This window comes from Crocodylus porosus, unplaced genomic scaffold, assembly GCF_001723895.1.
Source record: "Crocodylus porosus isolate Cpor-Errol unplaced genomic scaffold, CroPor_comp1, whole genome shotgun sequence".
In the NCBI taxonomy this organism is placed as follows: Eukaryota; Metazoa; Chordata; order Crocodylia; family Crocodylidae; genus Crocodylus; species Crocodylus porosus.
In genome coordinates, this window is record NW_017728921.1 from 13,062,609 (window position 1) to 13,077,272 (window position 14,664).

The following is a 14,664-nucleotide window of genomic DNA, read 5'->3' on the forward strand; positions in this document are numbered from 1 at the left end:
TGACCTGTTACAAACTAGTCAGGGGGGACCAGCAGGCATTGGGGGAGTCCCTGTTCCCCCGAGCACCGCCAGGAGTGACCAGGAATAACAGTCACAAGCTGGCAGAGGGAAGATTTAGGCTGGATATCAGGAGGCGTGACTTCACTGTCAGGGTGGCTAGGGTCTGGAACCAACTTCCAGGAGAAGTGGTGCTGGTTCCTACTCTGGGGGGCTTTAAGAGGGGGCTAGATGTATACCTTGCTGGGATTGTTTGACCCCAGTAATCTTTCCTGCCATGGCAGGGGGTCGGACTAGATGATCTACTCAGGTGCCTTCCGACCCTAGAAACTATGAAACTATGGGAGACTATACTTAGACTTTGAAAAGGATACAAGAGTCATAGCAGACAAGCTACTTAACATGTCGTGCTATGGCAAAAACTGTAAATGCAATCCTTTGGACTTAATAAAATAGGGCAATAATGAGTGGGATGGTGGTTTTACCTCTATGTACAGAATTGGAGAGAAGAATATTGAAGTATGGTGTCCACCTCTTCTGTCCATTTTCAAAAGCTTCAAAATTGTAGAGGTCGCAAAAAATGAACCACAAAATGGTTGGAGTGCAGAGAAAATACTTCTCTGAGAGGCTTAAAGAGCTCAGTGCATTCAGTTAACCAAAAGATTAACGTGAGAGTAGATTAGCATGCAAGTAACTTCACTGGGAGACAAGACCAGTTACTGAAGAGCCCTTTATCTACTGGAGAAAGGCATAATGGAAAATCAGGTGAATAATACCTGTTAGAAAAAAAGCAGAAATTTAAGAGTGAGGGTGGTTACTCTTTGAAATACAGCTATCTACAGAAGAAATGGAAAAATTTTACTCCTCAAATTAGGGTTGAAGACCCTTTTGGAAAATTATTTTCTGTCAAATAGTTATGGGATTCGATACAGAGGCAAGCAAGTATAATTAAATGGTCTATATTACATGAGCTATTGGTCCTTCTGATCAAACATTTATTATTCTATGAATTTAGTGAGCCCAGTCATGCAAATACTTCCACAAGTATATTCAGTGGCATGCTGGTCCACCAAAATCAATGAGAGCATAGAGGACTAAGCCATGTTTTTAGATGCTCAGGGAATAGTGACCTCAGTAAGTATTTACTGCAGTTAGACTTAGGAAAAGCTAAGTTTGTCTGACTTAATAATGCCCCTCCCGTCCATGTTCTGAAGTTTTTCCAGCCTTTTTTGTAAATATTATTGAACCAGCCTTGAAATGTGGTCCTTGGTCTCTCCTGACACTATCAAAAACAGGATGAAAGCTAGTTCATCTTGTACAAGAAAGATTACTACTTATTTAATTTAACGTGTTCCACCATTCATTTCAGTGTAGGGTATGATGTAGGTTCAATTATAGAACTAAATGACCTTGTGTGTTGCAAAAAGCAACCAGATTTAACAGACATGTTGGAAGGCTTCATGCTCCGTATCTTCTTGAGGAGCTTCCTAGGTTTACTTATTTTGTGCTTAAAATTAAGTATTAAAAAAATTAAAAATCCTATCTTATTGCATAATAAAAACAAGAGTAGAACCAAGAGTGATGAAAAAAATCAAAATACTCCTCTTAGACAAAATGACCTGTAGTCATTCACAAATGTGACACATCCCTTATGACATTTAACAAAGGGATCATTTCAAAGGTTGGCACTGGTGTGGGTGGGAGGGTGCTTGCCTCCTTGCACAGGCTGTGTCTCATAGTGCCAGGAGTGGTGGTGACACAGGCTCCCTGGAGGGCTGCCATTCAGGCACCCTCTCTGAATTGGTGGCCCAGTTACCCCCCTTCAAGTTACATTACTGGCATTTGACCCAATAGCTTGGTATTTTGATTACCAACCTCAAATTCACTGTTTAGGAACTGACACAAGTATTTTAAGAATGATTTAATCTGTCTCTCATCACTTCAGTAAGAACAGCTGCAAAAGGCATACATGTCATTCACAGGCTTTCAAAACCCATGTCAAGAAGAGAATATTGTATACCCCTTCTAAGAGGCCTTGTGTGCTCCCAAAGAGGCTGGAATGGCTGAATTTAAAATCCAAATCAACTAAGATAGAAAATATGCCACGAAGAAACTGAGGTTTCACTGAGAGGTTATTCTACCCATAGCTGATTATCTAGTGCAGAGAGGACTGTATTTCTTTTTCCTCTGTAATCCAAAGACGATTTGTTATCTGGTTAAAAAAAACTAAAGAGAAATTAAAATTTCTACTTATTTTCAACATTGTTATCTCTAAAGCTTTAATGTCAATTGCTCCATAGTTATAATGTCTTGCTCTGTAAATTAAAAAATATGAAGGGGAGACCAGCTAGCCAACCAGCTGCTTGGAACTGTCTCACATGAACCATATTCTCAGTGCAAGCACAGGAAACTATGCAGAGCAATCTGACCTTGTTAAAGAAAAACAGAGCAGGCAAGCGGTCCCAGGGAACAAATTTATTTTGTTATTGTAGGTCTGGAAATACCAAAAACTTTTTTGGTTATTGCCCTACTTTCAAAGACTCTCTTAAACACAGACTCTTTTGTCACATGAAATCTAGCAAGTCGGGATCCCTTTAGGGATGACATATTAATTGCCTACAGTCTTATAGGCTTGCTGTGTACGTGGTACATTTTAGTCCTGAGCTATTCATATTTAACTGAAAAACTTGACCCAAAGCATCACAGATTGAAGAAACACTTCTAAAGCTATTTTAAGACAGTCTATTTTGCAAAGTCTGAGAATAGAGCAAGGGTCTTATTTCAGGATTGTTCATCTTCAACCCCATTTGCCACTATAGTTCCCAGTTCTCTTTCAAAATACAACTGTGATTGATTAGTATCTCATTTCCATAGCTCTCTTTGATATATGAGCACAGTGAAGGAAGAGAACATTTGCCAAAGCCAACTGCTCAAACAAGCAAAAGTGTAAATGCTGTGTAGCGGATAAAAACAATGTGAAATCAACCATCAAGCCTTTGCTTAAGAGGGAGATGTGTATGTTTTGCTTAGAAACTGCAGTTTTCCTGCCTGGCGTGTACTTAATGCTCTACTGGTCTGACTATGCTGGATTCAGTACCACATCTTTCATCATCCTCTATTCCAGGGAGAGACAGGTGGGAGAGAAATAAGCCACATTTTGAAAAATCTTAGCATGTCACTTATGGGAGGTTTCACAACCCATAAGAGACAAAGTCAATAAGTTTATTTTGTCACGTGGAATAAAATCCTTCCAATTATTTTGCTTTGAATGTTGAACTCTGGGGGTGCATCCAGGCAAGCGCACACTTGTGGTTTGTGGTAGGGTTGTGTGAAGCATTGGTCCCTGATTTGATTCAGAGGAGATTTGGCTTGATTCAGTGGCCGAATCTCCAAATCTGAATTGAATCAGAAGATCATTTAATCTCTCTGAATCGATTCAGAGAAATTCAGAAAGATTCAGAGATTCGGACATAGAGATAGCTTTAAATGTTTTTTCTACATACCTCTAAGTAGCAGGGGCTCATGATCGCTGTGATGCTGGGGCTCATGGAGCATCCCACAGGAGTGCGGGGGGGTCCCCACCACAGTTGACAGCAGACCCAGAAGTGGACCAGAAGCACTTCCAGTCCACCTCCGGGTCTGCCGGGGAGTGCACTGTGACTCCCTGACTTGGTGACTGGTGCCTCCTGGGTCTGGGGGGGGGCACCTGGGGTCCACCTAAGGCTGATCACTGAGCTGGGGGGACATGCCCTCCTGTACGCTCCCCAGCGGACCCGGAATTGGACCGGAAGTACTTCTGGTCCACTTCTGGGTTCACCACCAAGCACATGGAGGGCCCCCCCATGCGCTCCTGTGGGACGCTCCATGTGCCCCAGCACCGCAGCTATCAAAAACTGTGCCTGCTACCTCAAGGTACGCAGAAAAAACTTTTAAAGCTGTGTCTGTGTCTGAATCAGCATCGAATCTTCAGATTCAGATTCGGATTCAGCTGAATTGAATCAGAGGCAGTGATCCGAATCAGTGCATCAAATCATTGTCCCTGATTTGGGCTGAATCCAAATCTAAATTGAATAGGGCCCACTTTGCACACCCCTAGTTTGTGGCACTGCAGACCTATCTGTAGCACCACAAACTGCACATAATTAGCAGTATGGTGGGGGTTTCTGACACAGGAAAAAGCAGGGTGGCGCATGTGGCAGCAGCATGCGCTGCCCGAAACCAGAGCCTGGCTGGCTAGAGCCATCCTCTGGGTACCGGTCAGGCTCTACGCACCCAGATCGCTGCCAATGGAGTCCCAGGAGGCCCCCAGGGCCCCAAGTAAGGGTGCTGGGGCCAGCCCATGTGCTGACCCCAGCCTCCGCTAGCCCACCCGGGGCAGCCTGCAATGTACCAGAATACAAGGACTTGGCACTGCATTTCTTCAACATCAAAGAAGAACAATCCAGGTGCTGTAACTACATTGCAGATTAAATCTGATACAGACAAAATTAAGTCTTTTTGCTTCATCAGTTATTATATCCATCAGAAAAAGATCAAAATTTCAAGTGGAGTTACCTGATCCAATATAGACTTTTATATCAAAAAAGGGGCATACAGTCATTGTCCTCTTCTTCTGTAAAGATAAAATTATGTAAATGAATACTGAAGAACTCATGGGGATTATTAATATGCCAATGGATTTAGTTGGAACTAAAGCTTTATATCCAGCCCCAGGTAAGAGGCTGAAATCTCACGTGACCAGTAATGGAGACAAAAACACTGATTTTTGGAAAGGCCCCCCCTTAGAGCCAGATTTCTACATCGTATAATAAACAGCTGCTGATGGGTGAAGCAGAGAAAGTTTGTTGTATGGGGAAAAAAAACCCACCTCATTCTGGAACAATGGGGAAATAAATGGAAAAAGACCAAAACCTCAGCTATTTGTATAAAAGAAAACTACAAGACAGTCTTATTTTCTAAACTAAAGAAAATTATAAAGGGATCTTAATGCTAGAGAGGACCCTTTCTGCATATGTGCTGGGAAGGCCCTAAGTATTTTGGAGGAAAATAAACAGAATTTTCAAAAATAAGTAAAGTGATGTACAAAGCAGTGAATGTGAAATACCTTGACTTTAGCAAGGTTTCTGATACTGTCTCCCATAACATTCTCATTAACATGCTAGGAAAGTTTAGTGTACTGAAAGTACCGTAAGGCGGATATGTAACTAGTTGGATCATCATGCTCAACCGGTAGTCACGGCGTTATTCAGTTGCAGAATACTGTGCCCCTGTATGGGCTTGTTCATCTCACAACAAACTAGTGGACACCTAACTGCATACTACAGTGTGTCTTGGGTCAGGGACATTGCACCCACCCCACTCCCACAGTTACCAGTTCTCTCCCACTTTTGGTCTCCGCTGCACAAATGCTGAAGAAAACTTACTAGCCAAACTCCATGACAATCCTATGCTCCCAGTACACTGGGACATATTCCACCCACCAATAGCTTGGCTTCCCTCAAGACGCCCAATATGGTCCATGCTTTCAAAATCATAGAATCACTGAAAATTAGGGCTGGAAGCCATCATAAGATTCCTTTTGGCCCAATCCTCCAATTTGTCTAGGTCACTCTGAATCCTAGCCCTACCATCCAGAATATCTACTATGCCCCCCAGATTGGTGTCATCTGCAAACTTGCTGAGGGTTCACTCTATGCTGTCTTCCAGGTCATTGATGAAGATATCGGACAAAACCGGCCCCAGGACTGATCCCTGGGGCAATCCGCTTGATACTGGCAGCCAACTAGACCAAATCCTCTGACTTTTCCTTCCTTCCTTGATGACACAAAGAATGGTCAGCACAAGCAACAATCAATCACCACATCTTCTCTGACCCTACAGTCAGTCAACCAGGATTTAACAGATCACACCATTATCGGGCACTTCTCAGTTGTTTTCAAACTAGACAGGGTCACTGTGCCTCAGACCTATACAATGGAGACTTTGCAATGACAAATGCTCTTGTGGACAAGTTCAAGCCATGTCCCACACTGTTGATTCATACCCATTTACAATGCTACCTGATGGCCTTCAAGCTCCTCACAGTGGTGATCACCTTAACAAGGCTGAAGCAACATGTGGAAACCACATACATTAATAAAGAGTGGTCATCAATGGCTCAATGTCTAGTTGGGAAGAGGTATCTAATGACATTCCCTGGGGTCTGTCCTGGGTCTAGCATTGTTCAACATCAGACAAGAAGTTGACTTAACTAAAAAATGTCAAGTTATTATAACAAGTGTTTATTAATGTCTGTAAGGAAATGGGCAATATTCAAGTAAGAAGAAAGCACAGTGTCCAAGGGCAACCAGTTCTGGCCTTATCCTTTTTGTTTTTATCATGATTAAATCCCTGCTGCACCAGTTTTGACAACCAAATGGCAGCTGCTGGACACACGAACTGACACTGGTGTTTAGTGATGCTAGATATAGTTTTAAAAGACAGAGTTACCCAGTGCAAAGCCTTATATCCAGCCAAAAGGTTTGATTTTGGCTTAAAGTATTTTAAAGTTTCTTCAGGTTATGAGTACAGGCTTCGGAGGTCAAACATTTTGACATACCATAATTGGTCTGTTCTTTTTTTTCCCCCCAAAAAATCTGTTGATCTGCAGAGTTGTATGTAAAATGTATTATGCAAAACACCCTCTGCTTACAGTCCATTACTTCTCCAGTGGGAAAGTAACATGGAACTGTAGCAGTTCCAGTCAAGCTCCAGGATGCATCTCTCTTCAAGTGCAAAACAGAGCATCTCTAAGAAAACATATAGACTTGTGTAGGCTGTGACATTCCCTCAACACTCCCTGCTCAGAAAGGCTGCTATGACAAACAGCCATGTGAACAGAAAGTCACTTATTCTAAAATTATTCTAAAAGTAAAATTCTAAAATTGAAGAAAGATGCTTCTTCTTTAACTTTGTCTTAATGGAAGAGGCATCTACACAAGCTGCAACTATATAACCAAACTGGTACTAGCCCCAACTACATGTTGTAAAGTTGGTCTGACCTGGATTGCCAGATATTGTTAACAGCTTGCCTCCATTACTCTTTCTATGTGCTAAATAAATGCATAGTGTTCTCCAGGAAATGTTTCCCTTCTTGAAGGAAACTGTGCAAGGATATTAAAATTGATGGCTGTTGTAAGACTTTAATCTTTGCTGGTTTATCACTTTGGCAGATGCTATTTTCATTCTTTTCATGGAGCTGGAAGGCACCAATGGAATATCTGATTAAGCCTGCACGGTCTTGAAATATAGCGTGGCTGGTGGTTCATATCACAGGGCCTTGTGCTCGGGCTCACAGTGCAGAAGCCTGTTAGTGTTCTAATTGTAGAGAAGCATCAGAGACAATGGCAATTAACATCCACGGTGATGCACTAACAGAAATAGCAGTTCCAATCATTTGTTTAGACTATTCCTTAATCAGTGGTTAATCTCTTAATCCCTTTTTTTTTTTGCAAAGAAGCATCCTGGGAGAGAAGTGACCACTGGAATATATCAGACATCTAAATTGTGCTCCAGCTTGCACTCAACTGACTTTGAGAGTGCAAGAAGGGAAACAAAGACAAAATTTGGCTGCTTAAGTGAATGTATGTATATATTTAATTGCAATGTGAGTATGCGTCTCGTGATACTGAGATGTTTGGCACCCTTCAAGCAATTCTTTCCTACAGGGGGTGGGACTTCTAGTATCTACCCCTATACAGATAGTGAACATGCAGTCATCTCCTTCCATTGGCCTTTGAGTTTTTTAAGTTAGGGACAGATTCAAAATGTGCCCAGAAGTTAGCATTATGCTAATTTTCACCACTCTCACAAATGTGGTTCTTTGTTTTTTCTTCCATGGAGGAACCAGAACCAGTGGCCTAGAACAGTTTAGCATATTGGCCAAAGAAGTGACTCTAGATCAAAAAGATTTGTCTACTGTGCTCCACTCAAACCACTCAGTTAAAATGCATGCTCAATTTTACCTGATGGTACTGAGGTTGTAAGCCAATCACCAGCAGGTGTCAGGAATATACATGACAGACCATGCAGGAAAGGGCAGCAGCTATATCCCCTTGATCTAGGCTATGTATATATGACTTTCTGGGCAGGTGCAAAGTTGATAAGTATAAACTGAGGCATTCACACCATATGAACATCATTTTTGACAAAGCACCAGGCGGTGGTTCTAAGGCAGAATAATATTTAATAAGCTAGAAATGAGAGGAGGGGGACTCCATTATGAAGAATTTGTTCAGCTTCTTCCCCGCCCTCAAATCTCTACCTCAAGAATCAACACCAACTGTATTTTAAAACTCACATCAGCTGTTATGCAAAGAATTCAGGCTCTGCAGTCTCCTACCAGCATCCCTATAAATAGAATCCATTTAAAACATAATCCTCAATTTCAACCCCACCAAACCTGTCATGTGTTGAACTTCAAAAGCCAATATTATACACGCTGTCCATGACAAAGATCCTCACTTTGTATTTAGTGATTGACAGATGCAATAGCAGGTCTAGATTGCAAAGCAATAGTTTCATTAGTAAACTGAGCATTCCAGAAATTTGGGAGCAAGGAAGTTTCAGTTTGGCCAACTGTAAGTTAAATGATCTCACAGGGGCTTATGTTACTGTCGGGGCCCCCAGAGTATGTCACTTTGCAGAGCAAGAGTGCTCCCAGCTTGAAAACAAACCTCTAATGCTAGTGTGTGTGTGTGTCTGTGTGTGTGTGTTACTGACATGTTTTCAAACTTGTCAGCTCCTCTGGAGAAGCACTCACTCACTAATCTCCATGTTCAGGTTTTAAAAGAATGCTGTTTACAGTTTCACAAATGGAGTGGAAAGTATTACCAAGCACAATTCTGGGACACCCAGACTAGAACTGGGACACATTAAGATAGAAATGGTGATTGCAGTGGCATACAGTTCAGATACAGGTTTATATTCAAGTTGAAATCAGGAGTGGGGCTTGGCCTACCAGCAGCATGGAACCAAAATCTTGTCATCTTTCTGCCCACAACTGAGAAGTCTTACGTGATCAATCTCATTAGCCCGTGTGAAACACATTTGACATTTCATATAGCATTTCCATAAGCTTCTTATAGCTGACATCAGTTCAATTCCTCGCCCATAATTGTATAATGTAGGAATAACTCCACTGAATTACAGTGGTGTTCTGGTCTCAGTTTAACAGTTCTCGTTTTGCACGTGTCCAGTTTATGTAGCAAGGCTAGAAGCGTTCCATTATACATCACCAGATGCCTTCACGGCTCTTTTGTGAACATCACGGCTCTTTCGTGAACATTGAACCATGATTTTTCATCCCCTGATCCTACTGGGCAACCTACTTGTTAACAGTTGTTCAAGAGCATGAAATTCTGGCAGTGGGATGCACTGTCACGCACCCCTCAGAGTCAAGGCTTTCCCCTTATACTTTCCAGATATCGCACTTCTTTTTAATTTTCTGCCCTTCTAGGATATTTGCTGGTAATACGTTACACGTTTGTGTAACATGCTCTTTTTACCCTTATGTCAAGAATGGGTATTATTCCACATGAGCAAAGCTAAAAAAAAATAAAGTTTAGTGAGTCAGACAGGAACTGGGGAAAATAATGAATACTGGCTGGTATTCAAAACATCTTGCCATTTCCTCCTATTCTTGCCATCAGGGTTTCCCAGCTACTTAGAGGGGAACAGCTGGAATGAGATAATGAAGAACCAGAGACAAAGCCTCTTGCTCAGGACCTTCAAGGGAAGATCCAGAACTAGTTGCAGTAGATAAACTAACTCTAACAAGAACATAGCCTCAATGATGACAGCATCAAATTCAAGCACACTGATCATATATCTGGAGGACCTGATTGGCTGGGGGCGGGGGGGCCCTCCAGTAGTTAGACCCCCTAGGATTTGATCACAAATAACAGTTGATTTGCCCATCTCCAGTACAACAGCCCCCATTGTATGAGCTGCCAATAGTCAACACCCATGGTACTTCATTACTGAAGAATTTGTTTTTTAGGGCTAGGTACAGACATTCAAAACGCCTGAGGTGAAATCCATCTAAGTTACGTGGTTTTCTGTACGCGGTGTAGTTTAGATGGCTAGCAAACAGAACACACATTTGCCCTTTGGTGGGGAGGGAGGGCAAATCTTAAACTAGGTTCTGCCATTTTTAAACTAGTCTCTGTGTACCAAATTCATGTTCTGTTGTGAGTATAGACTGGTTTCCAATCACTTAAACCAGAACAAGTGTAATGGTTGTACCTGGCCCAAAAGTAACTGGCCAATTTCATGTTCAAGGCCAGCATTTCGTACCCTGTGGTGCAAGATATGAGTAAAGAAAAGGCAGCACATTGAGCTGCACTTGACCTACCCCATCGGGTACCTCCTTCATGGGAAACAAATTTGAAGCAACCAAAAGGAAGAAATCAATTTGTATGCCTTGCAATGGCCTATCTAGTTCCAGCAGCGGTTGAGTCCTACTAGAAATCTGGAGGGTCTAAAAAATGTCAAAGGTCACACAGTAAAGTAAAATCATAAGTCAGGCTATGATTTTCACAGCTGTGGCAGAAACTCAAAGACAAGAGATTAGCAGGAAGGCCATTCTGTCCCTTCCCTGTGGATACAACATGCACTCAGTGATGAATATCTTACAGCACTGTTAAAGAGCTAGATTTGAAATCAGGAGGGGAGAGACTGAGGCTAAAAACCAGTTTAATGAGGCTCTGATTGGTCCAGGATATGACCTCTATCAAAACACACAGGGCACAGTCATTTACACACAATACTTAAATGACAGCTGACTTGAATTAGCCACAGTTGTTCTGAGGCAAAGTATTCATTTGGATAATTCACAGGTACTTAGCATGGGACAATGGGCTAGTCTAACAGTAAGATCTGGGGTTTACTGAAAGGTAAGATGCTCAAATTTGAATCAAGGTATGCTTTTAGCTTGAAAAGGTTACTTGAAACCAAGGCTGGAAGAAGAGGTGGCTGGGATACACATATCCCTCTGCCGAGTCTCGCTGCCTTGGTTCAGTTCCAACCGTGCTCTGTTTCTTCCCAGTCTCGGAAGCAGGCGTGCTCTACAGCACGAGTACTAAGGATGTCGCAGGGGAGGTACACCCTCTTCAGCTTTACCACGCACTGGAACCATCACAGCGTGGCAGCTAAAAATGACAAGAGGAGGTTGCAGTACTGAAATGTCTCAGAGCTGCCTGTAACTGAAGTCAAGTGTACTGAAGATGGTCATGACTCTTATTTCTGCAGCACGTGGTGTCTTTTATGTTTAAAAAGCTGCATGCCAGCAAAGTGCACTTACTGCTTCGTATATTATTTAACACCTTTTCTATTCTTGCTGCAAAAGAGGGACTTTTGCTTTGTGTATGCTCTGCATTTGGTGCCTAGCTGAGTAAGAGCAATCATGTGATCGAAGCCTTGAAATCAGTCATTCCAAGAGCAATGCACCCTCTGCCCACTATTTCCTCTAGCCCATGCCCCTTCTCTTGTGCCACTTCTCCTAGCTGACTTTTCATGCTCTCTCCTACACTTTCAGTAGCCTCCCAGTTAGTATACCCAAGCTCCCTCACTTGCTTCCTTCAAACACCCTTCTGAAAACCCACCTGTTGCTCATGGTGTACCAGTGGTAACATGCTCATGCCTCTGTTCACTGCACTGTACCCTCCTGTGCCTTTTGACTCTAAGTTCTTCAGGGCAGGGATCTTGTATTTGTTTAGCATATTTTATCTATTGTAAAGCGCAATATAAATAATAATGATGGTAAAAAGGGATCGCTGTCAAGATGAGCCCCCAAAAAGGTTACTTTAGCATTAAAAAAAACTTTTAGAATCACATGAAATATTTTAGGGTCACATTTGCTGTTCACCCTCTCTACAGCAAACTGCACCAAAATAGCATTTAAATGCCGCTCCTCAGGTTCATAGGGCACACAAAATATCTCTGGTTTCTGCCATGCAGGAATCAGGCTAGCTGATCATTAATGGTCCTTCCAGGCTCAAACATTCAGAAATGTGTCCTCAAGGGCAATAGAACATGGGTCATGGATCATAATATATACTAAGTTAGTTGAATTTATTAGCTGTTTAATATTCATTCTTCTTGTATAAAAGAGACTGGTATTTTCAAAAGCCAATTTTCATATTGTAAGCCATGAAATGTGCGCCCTAAAAATCTTGAACAGACCCTTCTGACTTTTTCACTTATGTCAGACATGACATCTGTGTTCTAACATTAAAAACCCTTCTTGCTCTAAGAAAATGACAAAATGTAACTTGAGTCTAATGGCCATTTATACACATACCTTTTCACGCTGTGACGCACCGGTGGAGCAGACTCAATTAATCAAGTCTGCTCTGCACACAAGCTGACGCACCCGGCGCTGCGTCACATACATTTATGTAAATGGTGAAATGCGCATCAATGCTGGGAAAATGGTGGTGGTGCGCTCTTAAACCAAAACACCTTTGATGTGTTTTAGTTCAAAAGCACACTGTTGCCTTTTTCTCAGTGCTGATGCACATTTCGCCACTTATACAAATGCATGCGATGCAGTGCTGGGCACTCTCAAAAGCACCCGGTGCTGTCTCGCACGCACATCTAAAAATGCCCAATGTGTTTAAGATCATGCTTAAACAGACAGAACTATATTGCATTGTTCACACAATTATATGTCCTAGAAAGGAAGGAAGAAAAGATTATTGAGGGGAAAAATACACCAGTGGAATCTATTCATCACGCACTTCCAATGAAATGCACCACTTCATTCGAAACAGGGGATGAACTGTATTGCCACCACCCCTATAGAATTCCTCTGCTTTTCAGCCTACTTCTGAGCCCAGGAAGTCCAGAGAGAATGAAGTGGTAGTATTTATGCTAACAAGGAAGTCTCAGTCTAGATAAAGCTAATCCAAACCTGACAGGCTTGACTTTTATCTTTGGTTCAAAAGATACTTTCAAGAGAAAATGTTTTATATGTGGGATGTACTTCATGTCTTATAAAAGAGGATCTGAGGTACATTGCTCCTGCATGTCTATACGAGGGGTTTCTTTTCTTTCTTAAGGCGATAGTCTCAGACTCCAGACACAAAAGTTAAATTATGAAGCACTAGTCCTCTCTTGAAATGCTTCCCATTAAGGTCTAAACCAGGAGCTCTGTTGCTAGCCAAAGTATTTCGGGTATTTGCAACACCTGGTGCCAGCCCTAGTAAATCATATGCATATTTTATGTATCAGTATTTCTTTGGATCTGCTAAGTGTTCAGCCCTAGCAAGCAGTTTTAATGTTTTTCAAAACCTGTCTCCAATTTAGGGAAGAGGGAACATGCTATTGAGTACAGTGTCTGTCCTGCAAATTCTGCCCACCTGACTTGTCGCCAACTCCCTTTCCAGGCCTTTTTGGTCAAAGGCTGATTCTGCCTTTCACTTTTGGGCTTTAAGAGGTACAAAAATAGAAAGTAGTGTAAAAGTGATGTTGTACCCGTGATTGTCCAGGAAATATGCCAGAGGAAAGACCTTTTGTGGGTATTATCTTTTAATGGATCAAACTCCATGGTTTAGGATATCATAGTACCCTTCCTTAGGTCTTGAGGGTAGGTGAGACCTGAGGAAGGATACTGTAACACCCAAAAGCCTATTCCAACCATGCAGTTGACCCAATAAAATATATCACTCCCAAAAAACTCTTGCCCCTCTAAAAATAGAAGACTGTTTCAGGACATCAGTAGTAAGTTACCAGAAGCTTTTTACTTTGAAAGTGACATGCTTGGTAACAGCTAATTTTATGTTGAGTATAACCTGCTTTATTAATAGCAAGATTCCATCATGATTTAAGAACTTTGGCTTTCAGCTAGTAAGCAGAGAGATGACTATTTTAAGAATCTCAATGCCAAAGACGCACTGAATTTCTAAACCTCTGAAAATGGTAAGTTTCTCTTCTTGCCAGTGTAAGGAAAAATTCAAGAAGGATACTGCAGCTTCTATTAGAGGGGCCAAGAACAACAAGTATGTTATCCACTAATGGGTACATTAGGAGTCTAGGATAAGCTTCATTACCCAGTAGGGACAATTCTCATGCTATAATTTGATCTTCAGAACCAAATTTGGTCCTTACTGAAATGCGCTTCTCTTCTGGAATCTATGTTACGGGAGGGTCTGCTGAGTACACGAACAATAGTGACAATAGTTTATTCTGGCATTCAGCAGTTAAGGCTGCAGATTTTGTACCCCATGGCCATGTTTCTTGGAAGGAGAGAAGGTGGAGGACAAAATCTAAACCACCATATATTTGTTCAGGGAAACATTTGGGCTAGGGACAGACATTACATATAAACTGGTTTAAGTGATCAGAAACTAGTTTAAACCTGTAACAGAACAGATGCACATAAACAAGCTTGAAAATGGCTGAAAGCAGTTTGAGATAAACCTGGTTGAATGTAGTATCAGACTTAACTGATTTGGCTCAAACCGGTTTATGCAATGTCTGTCCCAGACCCCTTGCTGGTTTAAGATAAACCAGACTCCCCCAGCATCCCAGTAAAGAAGCAGGGAGGGAGACTGAAAAGCTCTGTATCGTCAACAGATACCCCCACTGCACCCCACCCCCCTTGCTTTGAAGCGCTAGCAGGGGATT

General features: G+C 41.9%; 1 protein-coding gene across 1 annotated transcript in view; it reads right to left on the reverse strand.

The window, feature by feature from the left end:
* ZDHHC8 (zinc finger DHHC-type containing 8) overlaps positions 1–14,664 on the reverse strand; it is a 178,856-nt gene that overhangs the window by 112,876 nt on the left and 51,316 nt on the right. The window lies entirely within an intron of this gene.